Consider the following 12,927-nt stretch of genomic DNA (forward strand, 5'->3'; position numbering starts at 1 on the left):
TCCAATTAACTACATAGTTTCGAGGACTCAATAATGTGTGTATTTAGTGATAAATGCAAATATTGCACAAATTTAAAACTAATTTACCTTAATAGGTACTTAATAATAATGTCAAATTTGACACTGGCGGTTCGAACAATTTTGATTTTGTTATTTTGACATAGCGCCGATACCAACATTTAAAAAAATTAAAATAGCCTACTCTGGTCTAAAACAAAAATGAATGTATTATATCTGTGGCGGTCGTGAAAAAGTAGGTAAGTCAAATAATTTCAAAAATGAGTTAACGATGTTTACACCTTAATAATAAATCATGGAGTTAAATAATTCAGATTTTCACAGTTTAAAATTTACTTATATTGAAAGCAAGTACAGGTAGAAAGAAGTTTCTATTTAATTACAGGATTTTAGGAATGATGTGGAATTTTGAATCGTTGCCCTGAAAAATTAACATTTTCGACTTACCTACTTTTTCACGACCGCCACAGATATACTCATGTTGTTAATGTTACTGGCATTGCCGAATGTCCATTTTCACAGTAAACTATTCAGCCTCCATGAATGGTCTGAGACCTGCAAAAGTACGACTCGAAAAAATAACCAGGAAGGCTGGCAGCTGTCAATTGTTCAGCGGTCAGCCAGGTCTCTGTAAGACATAAAATGTCTGGTTGGATGTCACTAATTAATATTTCTAGTTCGCTCATTTTGTTTGTTAATGATTGAATATTGACATGAAATATCTGGAAGTTCAGCTTGTTGTCATTTTCTTGGAGGCTGCTGGAAAAAAATATCGGTTAATCAGTGTGCCTGTTGGCCAGACATTTGCATCAGAAATCTTGTCTTTGAGGTCAAAGGGTGCTCCAATTTTGAAGGAACTGATTTGAGAATTTTTCTGTTTTAACTTTTCACACGATATATTCGGGCAAATATGCTTAAGATGGTTCTTAATTTTAGTTTCGGTAGTATCCTTATCCAGTTTCGTTATGTATATCCATGCGTTTCTTGGTGCGGCCTTTAGAGTGGTATTCTTGGCTTCGTTCTTTCCCTGTATGTACGAGGTTCTATGACTATGACTCTTTCTTCTTTTAACTTCCTGGAAGTTGTCATTTGTGTTAGCTGAAGGGCTGGGGGTTATTTTCTATGCATTTTTTTTTTCAACAAAAACCGATATTTCTACCAAAACATCAAAAACAACGTTGAATTTGACCTGATTTTTATACTAAGGACAATTTATCTGCCCCGCCCATTTCATTTTCTTAGTTACCAATCAAATAGGTTGTTAAGACGATCTGATTTACACAGTAAAAATTTCTGACATTCGAATTGTCTTAATGACATTTTATTTTTTAGAACCTAAAACAATAATTGTGGAGTTGACAGCAAAATTCTAACCTTAACTTTTTTACGTTGCAAATGTGATGAAAAGTTGTACAGATTGAATCTGGCTTTGATTCTGATTGGTCAATTTTGGTGGGCGGAGCAGATAAAAAGTTACAACGGCAATACTATAACCCCTAACTTCTAACTCAGATTTTCCAAAAACATCAATTTTTTAGAAAAATGAGTTGATTTTCAAGTTTTAGTCGTTGAAGTTTGTTGAGTTTAAAAAACAGCCCATTGAGGTCTGTTCAAAAACACAAAAAATTGAGAAAATGATCTGTTTTTATGCCCATTGTATCTATTGAAACAGCATTTTTTTATGGAAACTACCCTATTTTTTATGGCCTTTTTAAAAATGTGAGCCAGATTTGTATGCCAAAAAATAAGGAAAACTACCTTTTTTTTTCATGATTTCTTAAAAAATGTGAGCCAGACGTAACAACTGAATCTGTGGTTTTTGTAAAAAAAAAAATGCATAAAAAATAAGAAAATGACTAAGAAAACTAGGCATAATAATCTGAGTTAAAAAGTTACACATATTAGACTACTAAATAAAATCTGATCATTTTTGGTTGTTTATTTTTAATTGCTTAACATTGTTCCATTGTTCCAACGGATAGAAATTTTATTCTAAGAAATAAAAAGAAAGATACATAATTCAAAATGTAATAGTTCTAATAGATTGAATTTAATTAAGATGTATTGAAATTCAATACCTTATTATAATGAAAATCGAAATAGAATGAAAAGATTCTAATTGTTTAAATAATTCAAAATGAGACTATAATTTATTTTTATTCTTGTGGTCAAAAAAGTCTGGAAGGTAAAAAATATCAATTTATTTGGAAACAAGGTAATAAAAAAAGAATACAGCCCAAATGATCAAACATGTGTGGTCATCTCTCTAATTTTTTGAAATTGACGTGTGATAAACCCACATCTTACTTTCAAGCTGATATACAGCGTGTTATTGAAATGCGATAAGAAAATTTAAACGGTGATAGAACTCATCAAAACAAATTACTTTTCTATTTACCATTTTTTCGAAAACTCAGATTTATGTTCGAATTTATTTTCACCGTATTCCGTGTCATCGAGTCGTTTATGGATGGGACGGTGAAAGAACAACGGCTTCGTACGAAAAACGTTAACGCAAAAAAAGTAAATATGGCAAAAACCCAGGCGGATAGGCCTTGCAAAAACTTACTGACACAATTTAGTCACGTCCTTCACCTGCATGCGGCCGTGTTTACAATTTATTAGAAAGTGAATTTCCCGTAATTATCGTTAAAAATGGTGAAGTACACTAATCCAGAGTTAACAGACATGGTGCTCATCTACTGGGAAGCTTTATTAAATGCTGATGCAACCAGGCGTTTGTATGTAGGCACATGAAGAGATTTCCCGGTCGCCAAGTTCCCTGTCCACGTACCTTTGTGAATGCTGTCCAGCATTTAAGGGATCCTGTCCTGTCCTGTTGACGAAGAACGGAAGGTTAGTTGCCGACGACTTGCATTAGGAATTGACATTTCCAGTTTTACAATTTAGAGAACGCTGCCCGAATAGGGATTACATCCGTATCATCTTCAACACGGTCAACACTTAAAATCAGTAGATCCACCACATCGAATTGCATTTTGTCAATGGCTTCTTCAATAGCTCGTTCACCGGACTTAAACCCTTGTGACTTTTTTTATGGGGCAATTTAAAACAGATTGTGTATGAGACTCCAGTTGACACCGAGACAATTCGATAAACTTCTGACATGTTGATGAGAACTCAAGCGTCTGTGGCTCGAAGGGCACACAAGAACGTACATCGATTACGGAGGGCGTCATTTCGAACATTTAATTTAAAGGTTAGTGCCCTTGATCAAGTGTGGTGCGTAACTTCAATGTCACTCTCACTTACTACGAACAAAGAATTGGTTTTTGCTTGACTATCTAAGTTTTTATCTTCTTTCGCTTTTAATGTAGGCACGGAGACATTGGCTAATTAACTAATTAAAATTTTATCTGGGTTTAGAAAGAAAATAATTTGTTTTAATGAGTTCTATCACCGTTTAAATTTTCTTAACTCATTTCAATAACATACTGTATGTATTGATAAAATCAATGTTGTTTAAACAATTATCAGGAACACCTTGTTTGTGTGATATTATTTGTTCTTCACGAGATAATTTTTTTAACAATTCAGATTCTTCTTTATCAGGAATAACTTAAAAAAAACTTGATTTTTTATTTTAAATTGAATTGTAGATAATATTCTCCTTTAAATTTAGGGATATAAACTTTTCCAAGCAAACAAACATACATACAGGTTGGTCCCGATATAACCTGCCAGAAGAAATCCTATAATAGGTGACGATGAGTAGAACTTATACACAAAAAATGTTTCTAAGAAAAGTCTTTTCGTTTTCGAGATAAAAATAATTGAAAATTTGGTCAAAATTTGCTGTACGCTAATGAGTTAATAGGTTTTAAAAAGGTAATTCTGGTTACTTGGCTGCAATTTCTTTAGCAACGGTACCTGTAACACCTATGACATTTGTCAAATTTAATTTTAAATTTGCGAATCCTTCAAAAAGTTATGAAATTCACAAAACAAGAATACGCCGATTTGCATTTACTCTATGGCGAAACACGTGGTAATTCAAGACCGGCAAGGCGACCATACGGCGAGCGTTTTCCTGAAGTAGTCCTTCCGTCCCGTTGTACTTTTGTGGAACTACATCTGCATTTATGTGAGATTGGTTCTGACTGATTCCAATACGATGGCGTTCCCGATCCTCCATTTAACCCCTCTGGATTTTAATTTTTGGGGCCACACGAAAGATTTGGTATACGAAGTTGAAATAAATGCAAAAGGGCAACTCCAGAAACGCGTAACAGACGCCGCGAACCAGATTCGTAAAAACCCAGAAATGCTGAATGCTGTTTATGAAAATTGGTACCGACGTACTCAAATGTGCTTAAATGCCAACGGAAGGCACAGAACATTTATTATAAAATAATTTTTCTTGTCTAGTTTACCTTTCATTAGTTAGTAGATATTCTCAGTTAGAGTTGAAAGTACAAATATGTAAAGTGTAAATAAATTTATTCAATACATTATTTTGGCTATTTAACCATAATTAAGACGATACTCTTATTACACAGTTCTTCCACAATTTTGCGCACACTACCTTTACATTTATTTACACGACTTTATTTATTACTCATTCATCTCAGTCTACAAAATCAGTTTTTGTACCTAAATTAGCTGGTGAATTAACGCACACGTTTTCAATAAATGTCATTAATTTGATTTAGTTTGTCAGATTTGAGATTTGTCATGAACGATTCAGGTACCTATGTTGCTTGGATACTGTCATCCTTACAAACACCAACAATTAATTCCTGAGTAGGTGTGGATAGGGGTTAATTTATCCCCATTATTTTGGACCTAATGAAAAGGGGTGTTTTGGACTTGTTAGATCCTTCTAATGACCCCGAATTTTTTTGGCAGGTTATATTGGGACCACCCTGTATATAATACTTTTTCCTTCAAACGTCCGTAAAATATGACATTGCACTGCTGCATTGATAATGCTAAAGTGTCACTTTATTGTCATGGCATCTAACGAGCTGACCAGCGTCAGTGAAGTTATTATCTCCGCTGAGGAGTGTCCGTGAAGTGATTATCTCCGCTGATCAGCGGCTGTAAAGTGAACTAGCTAAATCATTTGAAATTCCTACCTGGTTTCTTAACATGTCTTAAATAATTTGTTATGAAGGTTTGAACAGTGGCGGCTCGTGGCATCTGGTGTTGGGTAGGCGACTGGGTACTGTTACGAGGTCTAATGTACCACCACATTAGGACCATCGTACGACGGTTGGTCTGTCGGCGAAAAGAACATCAACGGTAGACCCGCCGCGAATTAGTGTCCCAGGCTATTAGTGACAAAACCCGGGGAAAAAGGTTTGCGTCATCGCCGTCGTGCGGATCAACCCTGGGACACTCGTAATATATCGCCGTTGAGCGGATCAAGGGGGGTCACCAGACCGAAGAGTAAGTTGAAACTCCTTATCTCTCCGAAAGTAACAACCACGCCATTTTGTGGAGAGCAGGCTTCACCGTCAACAGTATCACCACCGGGGACGAGAGACGCCGTTTCCTCCCCAGGTCCACCTGGACCCATCACGCAGCAGCAATCAAGGCCACCCGCCCACACCATCCAGCCCCGACATCAACCCTAGCCGGAGACTGCTCCGGGCGAGCACGGAGCTGTCCACCTGCGACCCAGCACCGGAAACCCAGCGATCCACAGTGTGAATCAGATGAATATTAGCCGAACAATATACCATTAAATCCAGCACAAGTGTAAAACTATCCCCCCCCCTGCGGAGTTACACAGCGTTACGTACAACCCTGGGCTTCTCAATAAGAAGGGTTGTAACATCAGCAAAGTAAAAACAAAATAGGTTAGAATGGCGAGTCGCTGACAGCGGGGGAGCTGCCGCCCCCCGAGTAACGCGCCGCAAGCAAAATTTTTGTAGAATTATTTATTAAAATGATCGCCCCAATGTTGCTGTTAGCTCTTTATTTAAAACCTTTATTTTTTAGGGGGTCATTACCCAAATGACCTCATGGACCAGCCGTCCCTGTTAGGTTTTATATATCAAAATGATTCGTCTGTCTTTTTCATCATGCCCTCGAAAAGCGAGCTCCTGTTTCGCCAAAGTAACTGTGACGTCAATTAAATACGATAATAAAATTCGGTTTTTCCTAACTTCTTCATTGTATAATTTAATCGACAGAGCACTATGTTCAGTGAGAGTATCTTTAATTGTTGTTGTATTATTTTCCAAACGTTTGAGACTTAAAATATTCGTCAAATGTTCTTTCGATGATTCATGGTTTTTTACGCTCGTTGACAGATTTTTTAAATCAGAATACACCTTACAAACCCAAACATTTTGTTTTACGGTAGATAAAAGTAAACACGGCCAGCAAAATAAAGCTTTTTTAAATAAACTCCACACAACCAATTATGATTTTCATACCAACTTACTTTAAATGACCGAGAAAATACCTGACCTTGTTTTTTATCTGAAGACAGAATATTAATATTCGGTATGGGGCGATTCATGCTAAGAATTTCCCTGCGTTCTTGTTCATTTCGCCGTGAAAACGGCGTTTCTATCAAACTGCATATAATGTCGTTATACAGGCTGTTTGAAAATTGCTAGTACAAAAAAAACCTGGTAATTGGTGATGGTGAGTTGAAGTCATCAGCAAAAGAAAATTCTAATAAAAATCCTCTAGTTTTCGAGATAAAAATTACTAAAAATTGGGTTAAAATTGTTAGTGCACCACTGAGTTAAGGTATTTTAAAAAGACACTTCACGTTGTTAAGCAATAACGAAATAAAAAATTTGATGTTCTTAAACTGTCAATCTGTGGTTGCCAAGATCTTGCAAAAAAATATAAATTTTTCATATTGTTGTATAGTCCTTCATTATCACTACGATCATCACGCTTGGTTACCAAGGTTTAAAAAATATTGCCCCGCCTGAGGCGTAGAATATGCAGGAATAGGGTTACTTTATCCCTTTTGTTTCAAAAAATTAAAAATTGGTTTCTTGGATTTCTTAGGGCTTCCAGATGCCACAGTTTTTTTTTGTACTAGCAATTTTCAAACACCCTGTATACATCCATTTTATTAAATAAGAATGGGAGAAAGTATTAATTAGCTCTCCAAATAATCAAAAATACTGTAAGGTAATATTAAAAGATCGACCTGATTTAGTTTAGGCGCCAATGCCGAAAAGCCAACGGTCAACCTGTTATTGTCTTTTATTATAAACTTAGGGACAGTACTTATTATACCAACCTGACCTGACCTGAACAAAACCTGCCAAAGCAATTCAACACCTAAAAAACACCCGAGGACCTCTGAGGAATCACCTAAATCTCCTGTTTTAACTACTACCGCTAAACACTGAAACAACCTTGACTAAAGCAAACTTGCCATAAAGTTGAAATTAGCCGAGCACGATACATTTTTCACGTGTGCTTACGAAAAGCGGCGGAGGCGAACGAAGAAATTGCCTGAAATCATTGCTTTCGCGCAAGATCGCTTAGTTTTTCGCTTTGTAATTGTCGTAGTGGAAAATAAATCAGTCGAATCTTAAAACTTCCAGCAGTGTTGCCAGATCGTGTCAAGCTGATTTCGTTAGATTTGTCGGAAAAAATCGTGAGAAATCGTGAGAATTCGGAAATGGATGATTTTTGAATGTATCAGCCGTGCAAGTGAAATCCTGGGCTGGGAAGGCGTTGGAAACTGTCAATTGTTTAGTTTTTTTAAGTATAAATTAACAGTTGTAATTTATTATATAGAGCATCTTGACAGCTAACCTAAAATTTATAAACAAAAAAAAATCTTTTTTTTTCTTTGCAATGTTTTGCATTAAAAATAGAATAACTAACAATTCCTATTCTGTCTAAGCGCACCCTTTACTAAAAACAAGCATTTTGAAGTAGGTATGTGCCGATTAAACATAAACAAATGTCATTCGTGTCAAACGGCGGGAAATTCAAACTGTTCCAAATGGTTAACTACGTATTTTCAACGCCTACTCAATCCTGGTTACATGTTATGTTCATTTTGATAAGTTCGCATGTCAGAAATAAATTATGACCTCCCATTACGCCCAAAACAACGTGAACGTTACTTCTTTCATGACCTTCTCTTATATACTGTTACTTTATGTTAACCATAGATGGCAGCAGTATTTGATGATATCATGACCTACTAAATCTGAACTGCGCATGATAATCTATGATTTGTCTATGATGATAATGCAGCAAATGATAAAAATCACTGACAGCATAAATTAAACGAAGTTGACGTTGACAAAAATTTTTTTCAATTTCATCATTTCTCGTTACAGTTTTTAAAAAAATTACCTTCATATGAATTGATGGAAAAATCGTGAGATAAAAGGCCCTTATCGTGAGATCGTGAGATTTGCAATGAAATCGTGAGATCTCACGATTTATCGTGAGATCTGGCAACACTGACTTCCAGATTGTCGCCGACCCGCTAAAGGCTGAGCAGAGCAGTGAGATGGATAGCTATGGCACACGACTTATTTCGCACTTCATTATAAAAGTTACCAAAAGATCCGATAAAAATGAGAATTAAAATTAATACAATATACGTAACAGTATTAAAATAAAAATTTTATTTTTCTAAATTTCGAAGGTTAGGCGGTGCCTACCTTGCCTACCCTGACCAGCCGCCACTGGGTTTGAAGACAAAATAGTATGTATCAGTGGCGGCTCGCCAGGGTAGGCAAGGTAGGCGCCGCCTACCCGCCGTCCGAATCAAATTAAATTTTTTTATGGGTAATTACATATACATATTTAAAAAATATATCAATATATATTTATTCAAGTCTTTTTACTCTATTAAGCATAGGAAAGATATGCGTCGGAATAAAAAAATCTACACCTACCATAATTATAATTCCACAATCCAGAACGAGAACCCAGGCGACATTTAATTTACGCCTGAAAAACGAGTCAACCATAGCGCATTATCTCGCTCGCTCTACCCTATCCATATAGAAAAATGTCTCGCTTCTGCGTTAAATTTCGCATATTATTCGACTCAAGCAGGCACGAGCTTCGGCTGCCTTTAGGATTTATCGGATCGACGAATGATTTTTTCCGTATTCGCGGGGCGTGAGGTAGGGGGATTGGTGTTCAGTCCAGTGTCGTTAAGGAAATGCCCATTGTTTTGACTTCGTTGTGTAGTTAAGTGAGTGGGTGCAAGGCAGGAATTCAGGAGGCAGGAGGGTAATAGGTATTTTTTTCTATCCTTGGATAAGTTAAAGTTTTATTAGAGATGGATGTACCACACGATATTGTCTGCAGCCTTATGGAAAACCCTTTTTCGCAGCGCCGGAATGAGGAACGTTTTGAAATTGTTTCATTGGGCCGTCCCGTGCCAAACATTTCAATTTTATCTAGTGATAAAAAACATGGTCAATCATTTTCGCGGTCATTTAAATATACGTGGTATACAAGCCATAAGTGGTTATGTGCCAGCATTTTTAAAAATAACTTATTTTGTTGGCCATGTTTACTTTTGACAAATTTGAGACAGAATATTTGGGTTTCGCGAGGATATTCAGATTTAAAAAATTTATCGGCTGCTGTAAAAAAACACGAGGCATCTAAAGACCATTTGCAGAACTGTTTAAGTTTAAAACGCCTCGAAAAAAATGCTCCCACAATTGGGGATGCATTAGAAGCGCATGGTGCTTTATCTATTAAATTATATAATGAAGAGGTAAGGAAAAATCGAATTTTGTTGACATATTTGATTGACGTAACCGTTACTTTGGCAAAGCAAGAACTTGCATTTCGCGGTCGAGATGAATCCAATAATTCGTTCAACACTGGCAATTTTAAAGAAATATTCAATCTTCTAATTAAACGTGACTCTGAAATTCAAGCACACATTAAAAAAATTGGGGGTGTTTTCACTGGGTTATCAAAGACTATTCAGAACGATTTGATAGAATGTGTTGCTGATTTTGTTAGAATTAAAATACGCGAGGAAATAACATCTGCTATGTTTTTTTGCTATTCAAGCGGATGATACAACGGATATTCTCGAAAAATCTCAATGCGCGCTGTCCATACGGTTTGTGAACAAACTAAGTCAAATAAAGGAGAGGTTTTTAGGATTTTTTGATGTCAGTGAAGACAGAACTGCCGATGCTCTATATACTCTTATTACAAATGTTTTGGCGCCATATGAATTTAAGAGCAAATTGGTGGCCCAGTGTTACGATGGGGCAAGTGTTATGGCTGGATCTTTGAACGGGTTACAAATGAAAATTAAAGGTGATGCTCCGAAAGCACTTTTTACTCATTGCTGTGCTCATCGTTTGAATTTAGTATTGCAGAACGGTTCAAAATGCATTCGAAATTGTCGTATATTTTTCGCCACCTTAACATCTATTCCTGCCTTCTTCAACCAGTCTGCTAAACGAACATTTGTTTTGGATTCAGTTATTGGCAAGAGAATTCCGAAAAGTTGTGAAACTCGGTGGGCTTCAAGGTCAAAAATAATACATATCGTTGATTCAGAGTGGAATAATTTAATAAGCGTATTTTCACGAATATTTGATGATCAAAGTTCTGGAGCAGAATCAATAAATGGTGCCCGAGGCTATTTAAAACATTTTCAAAATTTTGAATTTGCTTTTCTTACCGGTGTCTATAATGAAATTTTCAACATTACTGATGTGCTTTTTTCTATTTTACAACGTAAATGCTTAGATATAAATTATTGCCAACAAGAAATCGAAAATGCTTTAATGAGAATTAAAAAATTAAGAAATGAGGACAATTTTATTGTTTTTTATCAAAAAGCACAGTCCAAATTATCATCAGTTATAGAACAGAACCCACCTAAGAGAATGAAAGTATCCAATAACAATATGGACCAGACCACTGTATGTAAAGCGCTATATTTTGAAATTCTTGATAATATTATAGTGCAAATAGAAGTTCGTTTCAAAGACTTGGCAGACTTAAAATATTTTGCTCTGGCTGATAGTTCCAAATTTCAAAGTTTTGCAAATAATTTTCCTCTTCATTTAATAAATATTTTGTTTACACAGTACTCCTCTATATTTGACAAACAGAAATTAATTAACGAGTTAAGTGTAATTTATAACGATACACAATTTGAAAATTTAAAGGTTGTAGAGATATTGCAATCATTTACTCAAAATGAACTAATCGAAATATTTTCTGAAGCCTATAAGTTATTTGTTTTGATCGCTACGATTCCAGCTGCTACAGCTAGTGTTGAGCGAAATTTTTCTTGCCTAAAGAGAATAAAAAGTTACAGCAGAAATTCCATGACGCAAAATAGACTCACTTCACTTTCTTTACTTTCAATTGAAAAAGAACTACTCTGCGAGCTTTACAAAAATGAAACTTTTTATGATGACATAATTCAAATTTTCTCTACAAGTAAAGACAGGCGCATTAACTTAATATATAAAAAATAATCTGTCGACTGACATCTTTAAACAGGAGATTTGTTATTATTTTATTTTTTATTATTTTATTTACTGTTTTTTATTCGTATAAGTATTTTGTTTAATAGAATTTTTAAATAATTTTAAGTTTTCAAGAATTTATTTTAGTTATTAAGTGAGAATAGGGCTATTGGCGAATCACTCACTAAAAAAAATGATAACGCGCCGCGGTAATACCTCAAACTTAGGGTGGTGTGGAAATTTACCTTGCCGGAAAAATAAGTCAAAAAAGCAACGAAAGAAAATACATCTTATTCCGTTCTCTATTTATCACCAATAGATTATAAGTACTTAGTTTATACCTAGATTTTATAATATTTTGTCGCCTACCTTACTAATCAAGGCACGAGCCGCCACTGGTATGTATATGTTATTCGGAGCAAAAATGGTTTTATGTGCTTTGGCTGGTTTGTCTGCCTCACTGCGTTCGGCAGCCAATCTACCAGCCGCAGCACATAAAACTTCATTTTTGCTCCTCATAACATAATATACTATTACTTTATTCAAAATAAATTAATTTCTCAACCCTTTCAACTTAATTCACATTATATATAATAACAACTTAATTTAACATTATTCAACAACTTAATTTCACATTATAATAACTAAAAACTAAAAAATAATCAAATTACAATTTCATGTTGTAGAAAGTCATGGACACCTCTGTAATTGAGGACCGCATACGAGGTACCTCTGCGATCACATTAAGATCCTGCACAGGACATACACAACGAATTGGAACATAGTCTACTCTAGCATAAACTTTATCATATGTATAGCCTTTTTGATCCACATTCATTCCAAAAACCGTTGCATTTACACGATTAAACAATTTTTTTAATTATTCGTCATTGTCCGGCAACGGAATGATGAAATCCTTGCCGCTTTTACCTGTTTCAACAAAATCGGGAGTTCGATCTCTCATTTTGTACAAGACCCTCCATGCACATGATGGTTGACAATTTCGTTTCACTGGTACGACATCATGTATAGTCACATCTTTGTAGCAGCTGCGTAAAAAAACTTCTTAGCGTCGTCTATTTCCTCTTCAGGTAGACACCCAATCAACCAGGGCAATTCGTCTAATTTATTTATACATTAAAAGACCAACAGACACATAAGTCCATACCTATATATTAAAACTTACTGCTTCCAATATTCGGATAATGTCCTAATAATCCTTCTTTAGAAGTCATACTGCTTACAATGGCGGATACGAGACACGATGACACGACAAACGCAAACGTTGTAACGGTGTAACCTCTGGCTATGACCATCTAGTGATTTTGTTGGCAGTACATCGGTGATAACTAAATTCCCTAAAGGAAATTGACACTTTTTGTGTTAGATTAGGTTGCTTTCAGTTTAGGATTATATTTTCTGAATAGGTACATTGTTGCCGAATCTCTGTTAAATCTGGTCTGTCCTTTTTAAATTA

General features: G+C 35.4%; 1 long non-coding RNA gene across 1 annotated transcript; it reads left to right on the plus strand.

Annotated features, from left to right (window-relative positions):
* The first annotated feature begins 5,151 nt into the window (after positions 1-5,151).
* LOC138134103 (uncharacterized) lies at positions 5,152-5,740 on the plus strand. Its single transcript, XR_011160637.1, has 2 exons — positions 5,152-5,430; positions 5,490-5,740. It is a non-coding gene; the product is annotated as an uncharacterized lncRNA (long non-coding RNA).
* Positions 5,741-12,927: the final 7,187 nt, after the last annotated feature.

This window comes from Tenebrio molitor, chromosome 6 (genome assembly GCF_963966145.1).
Source record: "Tenebrio molitor chromosome 6, icTenMoli1.1, whole genome shotgun sequence".
Lineage (NCBI taxonomy): Eukaryota > Metazoa > Arthropoda > Insecta > Coleoptera > Tenebrionidae > Tenebrio > Tenebrio molitor.